Raw genomic sequence first — 11750 nt, forward strand, 5'->3', positions numbered from 1 at the left:
CCATAATTATGTTTCCTCTCTGTTTGTCTGATTACCAAAATAACAATTTCAAGATGGAAGCAGTATGCAAATATTGTGTGTGTGTGTGTCTGTATTTGTACTGAAGCAGCTAATACTGGCGTTTTGGATCTGAGATTGCTATTTGGGAAGTAATTATGATTTGGTACTTTTTCAGTGTTCAAATGATGATCAAATGTACTTTCATCTGTTAACAAAATATCAACAGCCTTATTGCAAAAAATAGAAGTAGATCAATAATCAGTAGCGGCATCATATGCAAAGGTCACTATAATGGTGATAGTTGTCCACTGCTTTGTAAATATAATGTATATTCAATTTTTGTATGTTTCACTGCGTTGTTTTCGCCAGAGTGGGAAAAACTGGAAAGCACCAGAGCAATCTTTCCCATTCTCTAATTAATGATTGTGTCCTAACACATAATCATTATTTTTTAATCCTCTCTTCTGTTTCTCATTCACTATTCTCTTTTTCTAATGACCTTCCCCATTTTGCTTTTTTTCTGTCACTCACTTTCTCCCATCTTCCTTTCCTTTGCTTCTTGTCTCTGTTCTGATTCTGTTCTGTGACCTCTTGTTTCCTACCTTTGACACACCGAGATCTGACTTGACCCATGAATAATTGCACATCTGTGTGTGTGTCGCTATGTGTCACTCTGTATGCGTGTGTCTATAGATGTGTATGCGGAACATCTACATTTCTCTCCTGCTCATTCTGTGTGTGTGCGTTTGTGCGTGCGAGTGATCGAAACCACCCAGGGAGCTGCGATGTCACAGGTCACGCCCCTAACACCTCTGCTCTGTTCTTTCTTCCTCTCCTCGTTAAACAGTGGTTTAGAGGTCCTCAATTTAGAAGAGATAACGAGCACAGGTCAATTAAGAGGGGAGATAACAAGGCAAAGTGTGATAGGGGGACAACACCTGGGGGCTGCTTCACACATTAATGAGACATCGACGAGAGAAAGTGAGAGAGAGGAAAAGACACTTTAGTTACAGATTAAAAACCTTCACTCCTTTCAGCCACTGTGTATGAAAATAAGGTTCACATAGCTTTAGTTGTCTCTTCAGTATTGACCGGTGACAATCAGTAAATTCACAAATCGTTACGTGAACATGGATGCAGGATATTTGGCATTCCTACAAGGACACATTACCATAAGCACAGGGGGACTTTCATTCAGAAATGCTGTTGTGGAGGTTTGGCTTATGAAATGCTTTATGAATCACTGCAACAGCAGCAGCAGAAGCGAATGATTGCAGGTGACAGAGTTTTCAGGTGAACAATGCAGCAGAAGGCACAGCAGACACAACGGTTCATCAGCGCATGTAGGCTTTAATATATCGCCCGACTGCAAAGAGCACAGTGTTTATGCATCGAATAAAGCATGTCATGTGACTGTACACAGTGCTTGAGTTGTCTGCCTCAACTATTTTGTGTGCTTTGCTTCATTTGTTTTTTTTCCAATGCCACTGACTGTCTACAGCATAGTGCTTTCTTAACCAGGAGGGACCTATAAAAAACACATATTGATCTTAATGAGAACAGACAAGAGTTAAAATTTTATCTCATATACCACTTTTCCACTGAGCTGGAGCTGGTGCTGGTTCGGAGCCAGAGACTGACAAAGCACCGGTTCTTTGCTTTTCCACCGCCAAAGCTCCAGCCCGGAGCCTCAGAATGGGAGCCAGAGCAAGCACCACCTCTTTGCTGGTCTAAAGCAAGAACCGATTACGTCAGCAGACTGGGGGCGGGGCTAACGTTTATTAGCCGGCTAGCGGGGCTAACGCTTATTAGCAGACTAGCAGGGTTAACGTTCATTAGCTGACTAGCGTGGCATTTACAGAGGGTTATTAGATTTGTTGATTAAAAGTACTATTTTTATCATTTTTTTTTGCCGAAACTGTCTTCTTCTTCTTCGTCTCCGGCCATGTTGCTGCCTCTCACTGGAGATTCATGGAAGTGCTTCAAAAGGCAACTGAGCACTGGCTCTAGCACTAGCTCCGAACCAACACCGGCTCCAGCTCGGTGGAAAAGGGGTAATATTTACTGTAATAAACTCTCTTCTAACCCAAAGTATTCCCAGCCTAACCTTGTTATGCTTTGCCAGCAGCTTTGAGTTGATGTCCTACAGTACACACCAAAATACAAAATTTACCAGAATTAAGTGTCTCCCTTATTGTCTTGACAGGACAGTAAAATTACCCGTGAAAGTATGCAATTCCTTTAAAGTTGTTTCTAACCCTTTAAAAAAAAAAAGAAAAAACACTCAGTTTAGTTTATCCTACCATAGAGTTACCATACAATTATTTTTGAAAGGAAGCAGAAAGTTTGAAGCAGACATATAAACTTGAATGTCACTGTTTCTAATTCAACCCAATGCACAGGTGATTTTTGATGATGATGAATAATCTAATAAACCATGCCAACATGCATCTGATCATCTAATCCTATGGAATAACATGTCTTCCCCCAGCAGTCCTCACACTGACATCTCTCTGAATCTGTATATTTTATCTTTATGGAGTTGTTTAGTACCCATTTCATGCTGGCCTCTCACAACTATGGACTTCCACTGTGTGTAAAATTGTATTCTTTCCATCTCAAATATCCATGAAAACTGCCACGCTTGATGACAATGAACCAATGTAGCAGTCTCTGATGAAGAGGCTCAATGTTGAGTGACTTTTGTACCAAAACATATCAGTCAAACACACAACACTGAGCACAAGATATTCTCTCCAGTTGTCAAACATAGATCAGATTTACTCTGATCGCCACATGAAGTTTTCAAAGTCTAATTCCTGCCATTTTTAAGCATTATAGCTGAATATCAAGACACTGCATGACCAAACAGCTCTGCTTTTGTTGAGTGGCTATTAGAACTGCTTCTCTGCTGTGAGCCAAATTTGTGAAAAACTGGCAGGATGATTATGTCTAAACTGGTAGTGAGCTTTCCAATGCCCCCATATTGTTATTCTGGCTTAAAATGGAGGGTTGGCATAGTAACAGACATGGAGATACTGAATCCAGCAACCTCAACAAATACATGTAGTACAGTGACTGTACTTTGTAATTGTCTTTTATCCATACAGAAACAGTGGGTGGGTGCTTTTATTGTGTTTTTCTACAGTTTAGTTCAATAAGCCTACAGTGGGACAAATGGTACTTTATTCTGTAGTGGCATGTGTCATCATTTGGTAGGGATTACTGCATTATTACTATAATCTGCAAGTGATGCATAAAACCACACAATGTAAATGTTGTATAGTCAGTAGCAGAACCAATATGTGTATGTTTACAGAACACTAATGATAATTTGAAGCAGAAGGCACTAACCAGTGAATTAGGATTGTACTGCCTAGCAATAATGGAAGTACACATTAGCATGAACACAATTGTGTGCACTCTAATGTGTAACTGACCAGACACCTGTCAGCCCAGGACTGAGGAACATTCCTCTCCAAAAAACATCAGTCAAGTTCAGGTATGTAGAAACTCATAATGCTGCCTGTGTTGGAAAATATTCAGTCATAAATAGAGTCATATAATCTAAGATATGACTTCTATCACCAGCCTTTATAGTATTACGTTTGAACCTTTTTGGAAATATGAGAAAAGTAAAATGTTGAAAATACTAATTTTGTTGGAATATTTTATATCTTGCAGGTTACTGAGATTGTGTGATGTGTTTTACATACATAATTTATCAAGAGTTACCAATTTGTGCAAACTGTAAACCCACATTGACATTAAATTTGCACATTAATATTTCCTAATGAGGCCAGATATGTGTATGGTTGGTGTATGGTTTATGTGCAGCAACTTTTCCCCTGTCCTCCAAACCACTTTGGTGTTATCAGTTTCACATTTAAATGTTCATACAGGGTTCATGAGACTATCTTGTGTTGGTCGGCTAATACATCAGAAACAGTGTATTTCAGAGCTCATTATCCCTGCTGTTTCAAAAAGGCCATTTCACAGGTCCTCTTATGCCCACTGAGCTGATCAGATATCATGAATCCCTAGAATAATTAATATTCTGATTTAAGCTTTTTTAATTGCTCAAACAGCTCAATTTCCACTGCTCAGATTTCTAAGCCACAGCCAAAACATCAGGGCGTGGTTTCCGAGGCTATATAGGGTCATTTATTTCTGGCTTTTTATACTTTTCACATGATTTCATGTGTAATTACCTTGAAAACAGGATGAACACTTCACACGCATTCTAGTAAAGAAAACAGGGAATGACAGAGCACATACGCTATGCGTGTCTGTGTGTGTGTGAAGGTGTTAAGGGAACCATTCACCAAGCTGTTTGTGTGTGGAAAGGTGTAAGATTTAAATCTTGATGACATATAAGGAAGAGAGAGTGCCTATGTGTCCTTGTGTGTTATTGCTCCCTGAGATACTTGATATTTAATGAAGGCAGGGAAAAGGGGAAAGAAAAGGCCATCTGGGCTGTGAGTGGTTGTTTTCTCTGTGCATTCTTGAGTTTTGTATGTGAAAAGCCTGAGTGGATGTTTGGATGTTCTTCCTCCCTTATGTGCATGCATAAGAGTATTTTTATGTGTTTACTTGTTCCTGTAATTATGTATAATCTACAGTCATGGGGGTTTAGGTAGTTAAATACACTTGCCCAGTGTTCAATAAGGTGTAACTGTTTTGGGTGGTTACTGTGACACATTTTATTATACCGCAATGTCTTTTTAACACCCAAATGACAAGCATTCAAAATTTGGACAGACATTTCTGCTTAATTTCTAAGAGCATTGATAATCATCTGTTTAACTACTCAGTTGTTGAGGACAGTCCTGGTTAAAACAGACTCAGTGATAATTAGACCTAATCTAAAATACAGTCCACCTGAACAGACTTTAGCACAGAAAGACCAGTGGCAGCAGCCTAATGCACAACCAATTAACGAGCAGCAGCCTGCAAAAAGAGTAGCAATACATGTAATTTTACACTGCACTTCACAGCACACACTCTCCTTCTCATGTTATAATTATGACTATGATGCAATTATGCAAAAAGCATATGTGAAATTAATGCTTTTCATGGAATATTTCACCTGAAATGTCCAAGAACAACATGTGTCTATATGTGATTTTTTTTCATCACACATGAAATAGTATTTCGAATATGATAAATTAACTTGTTTTTTTGCATTGGAACACACACACACACACACACACACACACACACACACACACACACACACACACACACACACACACACACACACACACACACACACACACACACACACACACACACACACACACAGTTAAAAAAAACAACAAAAAAACACCTTGTGTGTTGACCTATATACCCTTCTACCAGTACGGAGCAAATTCACAGAGTTGGGATCTTTGAAGTCAACTGTGCCAGGCTCACGCTGAATACAACTGTCATCCTGGATCGCTTAAACATGTGCAAACACACACATAAAAACACAGCATGAAGAGGCAAAAATCACATGAACACATTCACAGTGTGCACACAGTAGACACATTTCAGATCAAGAGAAATTGCACTCTTTGAATGAGATGAACTGGCTCTTAGTTAGTCAAATTGGCAGAAGATTGAACATTTATCTATTCTATTTCATCTTTCGCAGGGAAGAAACCATGCACTAGTGCACACACATATAAGTGAAAATGATGCTGGATAGAAATTTGATTTCCCAAATAATCACTAATCTTATTTGAATAATCATAAATGATACTTGAAATCCAGAGATCAATGTTTGCATTTGTGTCTTCAGTCAGTTAACATACAGCATGTAATGTTACCTTTGAAAACACATCAAATTGAGTGCAGAGTTCACAGTGTAGAATTAATTCCCGGGATAATTTGAGTAGTGCTTTAATTTGACACGGATAGTATATTCTTGTAACTGTATAAATAATCAAAATCAAATGAATTGATTCTAAACGTACTGAATCGAAATTGAATGCAAGTGTAAGATGAGTAGCAATATCCAGCCCTAATGTCTAATACAGTACACAGAAAAATTATATTCTCACACACTGTATATGTACAAACAATAAATGAACATACAAACAAAAAAACACTTTGACCCACCTATTTAAGAGATGCAGTGAGGCTTAATACATTACCCTAAAATACAGTCACAAATATCTTTTTTCATGTGGAAAGAAGCTATATGAAAAAAATCATGATAGTAATAATTGTCATAGAAATGGCAAGTTTGGTGTCCAGATCAGTGTTGATGTTACACTTTCAAAGCCTTCAAATCCAGATATCACTACTGGACAACACAAACAAACTAGTTTCATAGTTGCAAATGTCTTTGTTATATGTTTAAAGCAAAATAATTCAGAGATACAGAAGTATTTCTACACTCCACTACAGAATATATTTACTTGTCTTTCCCAGGTTTACATTAGGAAAAAGACAAATAACACAGTAATCTGAGCCTACTGTGTCTGCTGCCAGCTAGTAAACATAGGGTCAAATCTGTTAAACAGCGGTCAGCCATCTTGTGAGACTCATGAGGTCTGATGATTGTTCTAAATGGTTGTGTAACGGCTGAGGAATATGAGGCCATTTTACAGAACCAGGTGCACCCAATGGAGCAGACACTGTTCCCATATTCTAGGATGAAAATGGCTTCATGCACACCGCCAAAACAAAGTGGGGTCATGACAGCCTGGTCTACCTGAATTTTGAAATGAACTGGATACAATGTCATGAAATGCAAATGTGTGTTTTATGCACTGAAATATACAGAAATATTTTTGATCCTAAAAAAAATGTGCAGAGAAGACACAGCGGGCTAGAAACAAAAGCAAAGAGAGAAAATGTTTTCACGACACAATAAAATAACCTCCTAAACCAATCATACAGAAATCTTGCTTTTTACCAATCCTGCTATCGCTTTATATTAAAAAGTGTCAACATTGTTTTTGGAAATATGATTCATGAGATTAGAGATATAGAAATAGAGATAGAGTCATATTTCCAAAAACAATGCACATCACATATCAATTAGTCTTTCTGAGTTTTATTTCAGCAGCATGATTGCCATAAATAATTTGACTTAAACCCATGTTAACGAAAAGTCTGTCATTAGGAATACAACTTAATTTGTCAATAGGCCATAGGTCAATATAGAAGATGTTGAACATGACTACAATGCAGCAAAACGTAAAAATAAAATTGAAAAATAAAATTGATAGCTCTTAATATTTATTAATATATTAATAAATAACCTCTGAACTCCAAACAGCACAAATGTGAGCCTTTAAATATGTGAACATCCTTTACATATGAAACTGAACTTAAAATCCTGGACTCAACTGCTACACTTAGCTGTTCCTGCTCATCAAGGTAGTGCTGGATGTGTTAAGGTTCTTGTGCAAAAACAGGAGCTGGTCAATGCTCTTTGGAGGTGAGGCTGCTCTCCTCTGAGCTGTCACAATGTCCCCAGCTGTAGAGAGCACACGTTGTCTATGGCAATGGCTTTTTCTCTCTCTTTCTCACCCCCGGGGAACACAGTGCAGCTGTGACTGCTGGCTGTTGCTCGAGGAAACATTCAACCATGTCATACGCACTGTTCCACCTTGTTGATAAGTCTGTCACCAGTCTGTCCTCAGGGAGATCCAGCAACTTTTGTTTTTGCTCCAAAGCATGGAGTCCTGTGGCACTTCTGTGGAAAAACCTAGTCACCTATTGTACTCGTCCAAGTAATCTTGCAACAGCTGGCAGCTTTAGTGCATGCTGTGAGGCCAGGTTGACAGTGTGCATGTAGCACTTGACATGGAGAAAGCTGGCTAAATGGGCAGCAACGACCATATTAAATGTATTGTCTGATATTAAAGCAGGGTCTTTCTCTGTGGTCCAATCGTTATATTACGAAGAAACTCTTCAACATTTGCCCCCTTATGACTCTTGTGCAAGGCTTTGGTTCCGGAGTCAGGAGAGGACAAAGACCAGTCATCTGCAATGTGGGCTATTTGGGTGACATAAGAGTCTGTGGCTCATGAGGTCCATGCATCCCAGATAAGAGCATTTCATTCAGTTCTGCCCAATGATTCTTTTACTTCTGACTTGACCTCATAGATTTTAGGCAAGACTGTCTCTGAGAAATGGATGAAATTATTTTCAGATAAAATGAGCGATTGACTTTGTGATGCATTCAGCTTTCTCTGAGCAACTGGGTAGTTTATTCCATGTTCCATCCAGGCTCTGTGGGCTGGCTGCAACAGACTGTTTGGCTGCCTCCACGTTTATCTCTCGATGGTTTTGTATGTTGTATAACCACAATAAAATAACTGTCCATGACAGAGTTTTCATGCAGCTTTAGTCATGTCAAGCGCTGTACTTCCTTTAACCCCAAGTGTTCCAATTTTAAATGTGAAGGTGCAGGTCGGATCCTCTCGGTGGAGCTTTTGCATTTCCACTTGTTTTTCTTGATGTGACACAAGTCATACATCAAATACATTTTTCGTAACGTCTTTGCATGTTGTTTAATAGAATAGAGGGTTAGGGTTAATTAATCAATTTAATTAGAATTATACCTTTTATAGCTCACTGTATAATGTGTTGTGTAATAATAAATAAAATAATTATTCAGGAATCAGAATGGCGATGCTAAAAATTGTGAAGAAGAAAAAAAGAATCGCAGTATACATTATAATACTCTGAATCTATTAGCTGACCAAATCAAGAAAGCATTGTCTTGTAGTTAAATATACCACTACTAGGTCCAGTATGTAAACAGGAGCTCATCATGCCAAATGAGAGCTTTTAAAGAATGTGTGGGAGCCTGATACCAGCATTTTATTTTTGGGTACTTGTAATTTTGCACCAGCACCTGCTTTTTTTTTACAAAACAATTAAAATTATCTTCTCAATATGTTATTCTCATCAGGTGAAAAGCCTCTGAAACACAATTAAGAGTACTTTTTTGTTTTTAAAATTGTGAGTCAAATCGTGTACTTTCTCGATGGACTGTTTTCACTCCATTGACCAAAGACTACAGCATTTTACTTTTACTTTAATCACTTGCACATCATCAACCAGAGGAAGAAAACTATGTACAGGGTATGGCCCATTGCAGCTGACCTCTGCCTTATGCTGATTTTAAGTGCTGTTTCAGATGCAGATGGATTCCGATTCTTTTAATTTATTTTCATCATCAAAGCCAAAATCTATGTAAAGAAAAACAGAATAAACAATACTATAGAATGCCCTTAATAGGGTACAAATCTTCACCAAAGCTGAAAAATATCTCCATTCATGTTTTCATAGCCAACAATGTAAGAAAGTATATGTGTGATATATAAATCCAGCCAAAGTATGTCAGGTGATGCTCGAGGAAAGGCTATGAGGTCGCAGTAGCTATAGGTCTCTACCACTTGGAAGCATTATTATCTATAGCAAATAGTGGCTGGGTGATAACACAGTTCAATAATCAAAGTTTGAAATGCTATTAGCAATCTAGAAAGAAAAACATGTATAAATTCACCAAAATTACCAGGTTTCTTTATCTAGACAATGTGAATGTGTGAGCCAAATTACATTCTTCTACATTCCTGTGTTGGTCCCAAACACAGAAGCAATGAAACAAATACACAGACTGAATGGTGATCATGTAACCTCCAGTAATAACATTTCTAGACATCACTACCTTTCTGCACTTGTATTTATATTTTTTTTCTTTTGTAAATTATCAATTCAAATGAGAGGAAAAATATTCAAAAATATATTCAATTCAGTTTCCTCAGCTTTAATTGGTTGATACTCGGGGGTCTACATAAAGAGAATGAATAAGACATTACAAGTAGGCACAACCGACATCAGAGAAAACATGGATTTATTACTGCAGCAATACAACTCAAACAAAAAGAAACATAAACAAAAAGTAGCTCTAAACAATCCTCCAGTCCATAAGAGGTAGCGATTAAATTATTTTCCCAGATCAAAAGAAACAGAGTGATTAAAGGATAAAAGAGACTATGTGATAAAAGGGTCTGCTTCTCAGGATCTGCTGACGTTAGTCGTTATAGAAACCAACACTCAAACTCATTCAGCTTTAAATAGACTTCGGTCATCAAGGCACATTTCAAATGGCTCATCCAAGTCACCAGGGTTAGCTCCCATGCAACATTTTGTTGTCACTCGAAATAACGTGGTTGTATTCCACAAACGCTCAAGATTATAGCCTACAAATGAGCATAACAATTATCTGCCAAAGACCAACCACAGACTGATCTGCAGATTATAATTGCATAATGAGTTAGTGTTATTTACTAGCTTCTTGGTTTACCAGAACAAATAGGTTTAAAGCAGTGGCAATAGTGGGGTACCAAACAGACAATAATACATTAGTGTCAATGAAAGATACTAAAAATAAAACAGACATTTCCAGAGCACAAAAGTAATAGGATTATGGTGTGTAACAACATTAATTAGTAAAGGACTGAAGCAGTGCTGTTTGCGGTAGGTCACTCAATCATATTTGTAATAATAATAATAACAATAATAATAATAATAATAATAATAATAATAATAATGATAATGATAATAATGTCTTTGAAGCTACAGAATGTGCGAATGCCAGGAAAGTAGCAAAAACAGTCTACCTCTCAAGTCTTTAAGTCATTGAATTATTGGTGTATTTAGTAGTCTCCTGAATCATCAAATAGCCACACATGAAACCTACTCACAAACTGGACCACTTAAGATGATCCAACCCTTATAAAAAAATAGTTTTCACCACGCAGCATTGGTCAAGGTGCCCTGCCCTCTACTTACCTCTCAGGTTTATTTGTCTGACAGCAGGTGCTCCTAGAGTCCAACTGTCTCAGATATCACTACATTTTCTGTTGAATCACACACTTTGTTTTGGAGGAATATTTGTCTAACCAGCTTCAAAAACTATAGGGTAGGATGTAGATGCAGTATATGCAACAAGGACATCATCTAACCAGGCAGTAACATGCGTCAAGCTTGTGACACCTAAAAAGACACAAATTAAACAATAATAACTGTTCAAATTATGTATAAGGGCTGTTTGATCAGCAGTTCAGCAACTCTCAGCACTTCCACATCAAATGTGTACTACATTTATCTAATTATAGACCATGTAAAATCATGTCTTGAACACAAGTCCAATGGAGAGACTAAAGCCACTGAAGAGTCTTGTTATTGCCATTGCCAGACATTCACTTCTGTCTGAAAGACCTGTAAGACCTTGTTTGCGAGTAAAGAATATCGTTTGGTTAGCACCTCTACGCCTGTTGTGGTGTGTGTATGACATCAGTGAACCCTGGTTTGGGGGAACAAACACATCACCAAGGCTCTTCACTTGGTACCTTTTCTTTGTAACCCAGTGTTAGATGGCAATCACAAAAGACCAGCTCTTGCTATTTTCCAATCATTTTAAACCTGCAACCAGGGAGAAATGAAAGCTTTTTCTCCCTGTGAAAATGTTCTCTTGGATATCTGTGTTATACAAGCAGTGCTACTTTACCTGAGGCAAACTCCCCTGTATAATCTCACCCATTGAGTTGAACGCTGCTTACTGGCCCTGGACATGTTGAATTTCATTCTCAGTGGCTTGACTGTCCTCTAAGATGTATTTAACCAGTACAGCCCTACACCCTATGATCTTATAGGAGCTACTATCTCCTGTGTAGCACAACCTGTTCTTCAAAGCCTGTCTTCTCATCCTCAAAATCAGAAGCAACATCAGTACAGTT

Source organism: Scomber japonicus, chromosome 15, assembly GCF_027409825.1.
Source record: "Scomber japonicus isolate fScoJap1 chromosome 15, fScoJap1.pri, whole genome shotgun sequence".
In the NCBI taxonomy this organism is placed as follows: Eukaryota; Metazoa; Chordata; class Actinopteri; order Scombriformes; family Scombridae; genus Scomber; species Scomber japonicus.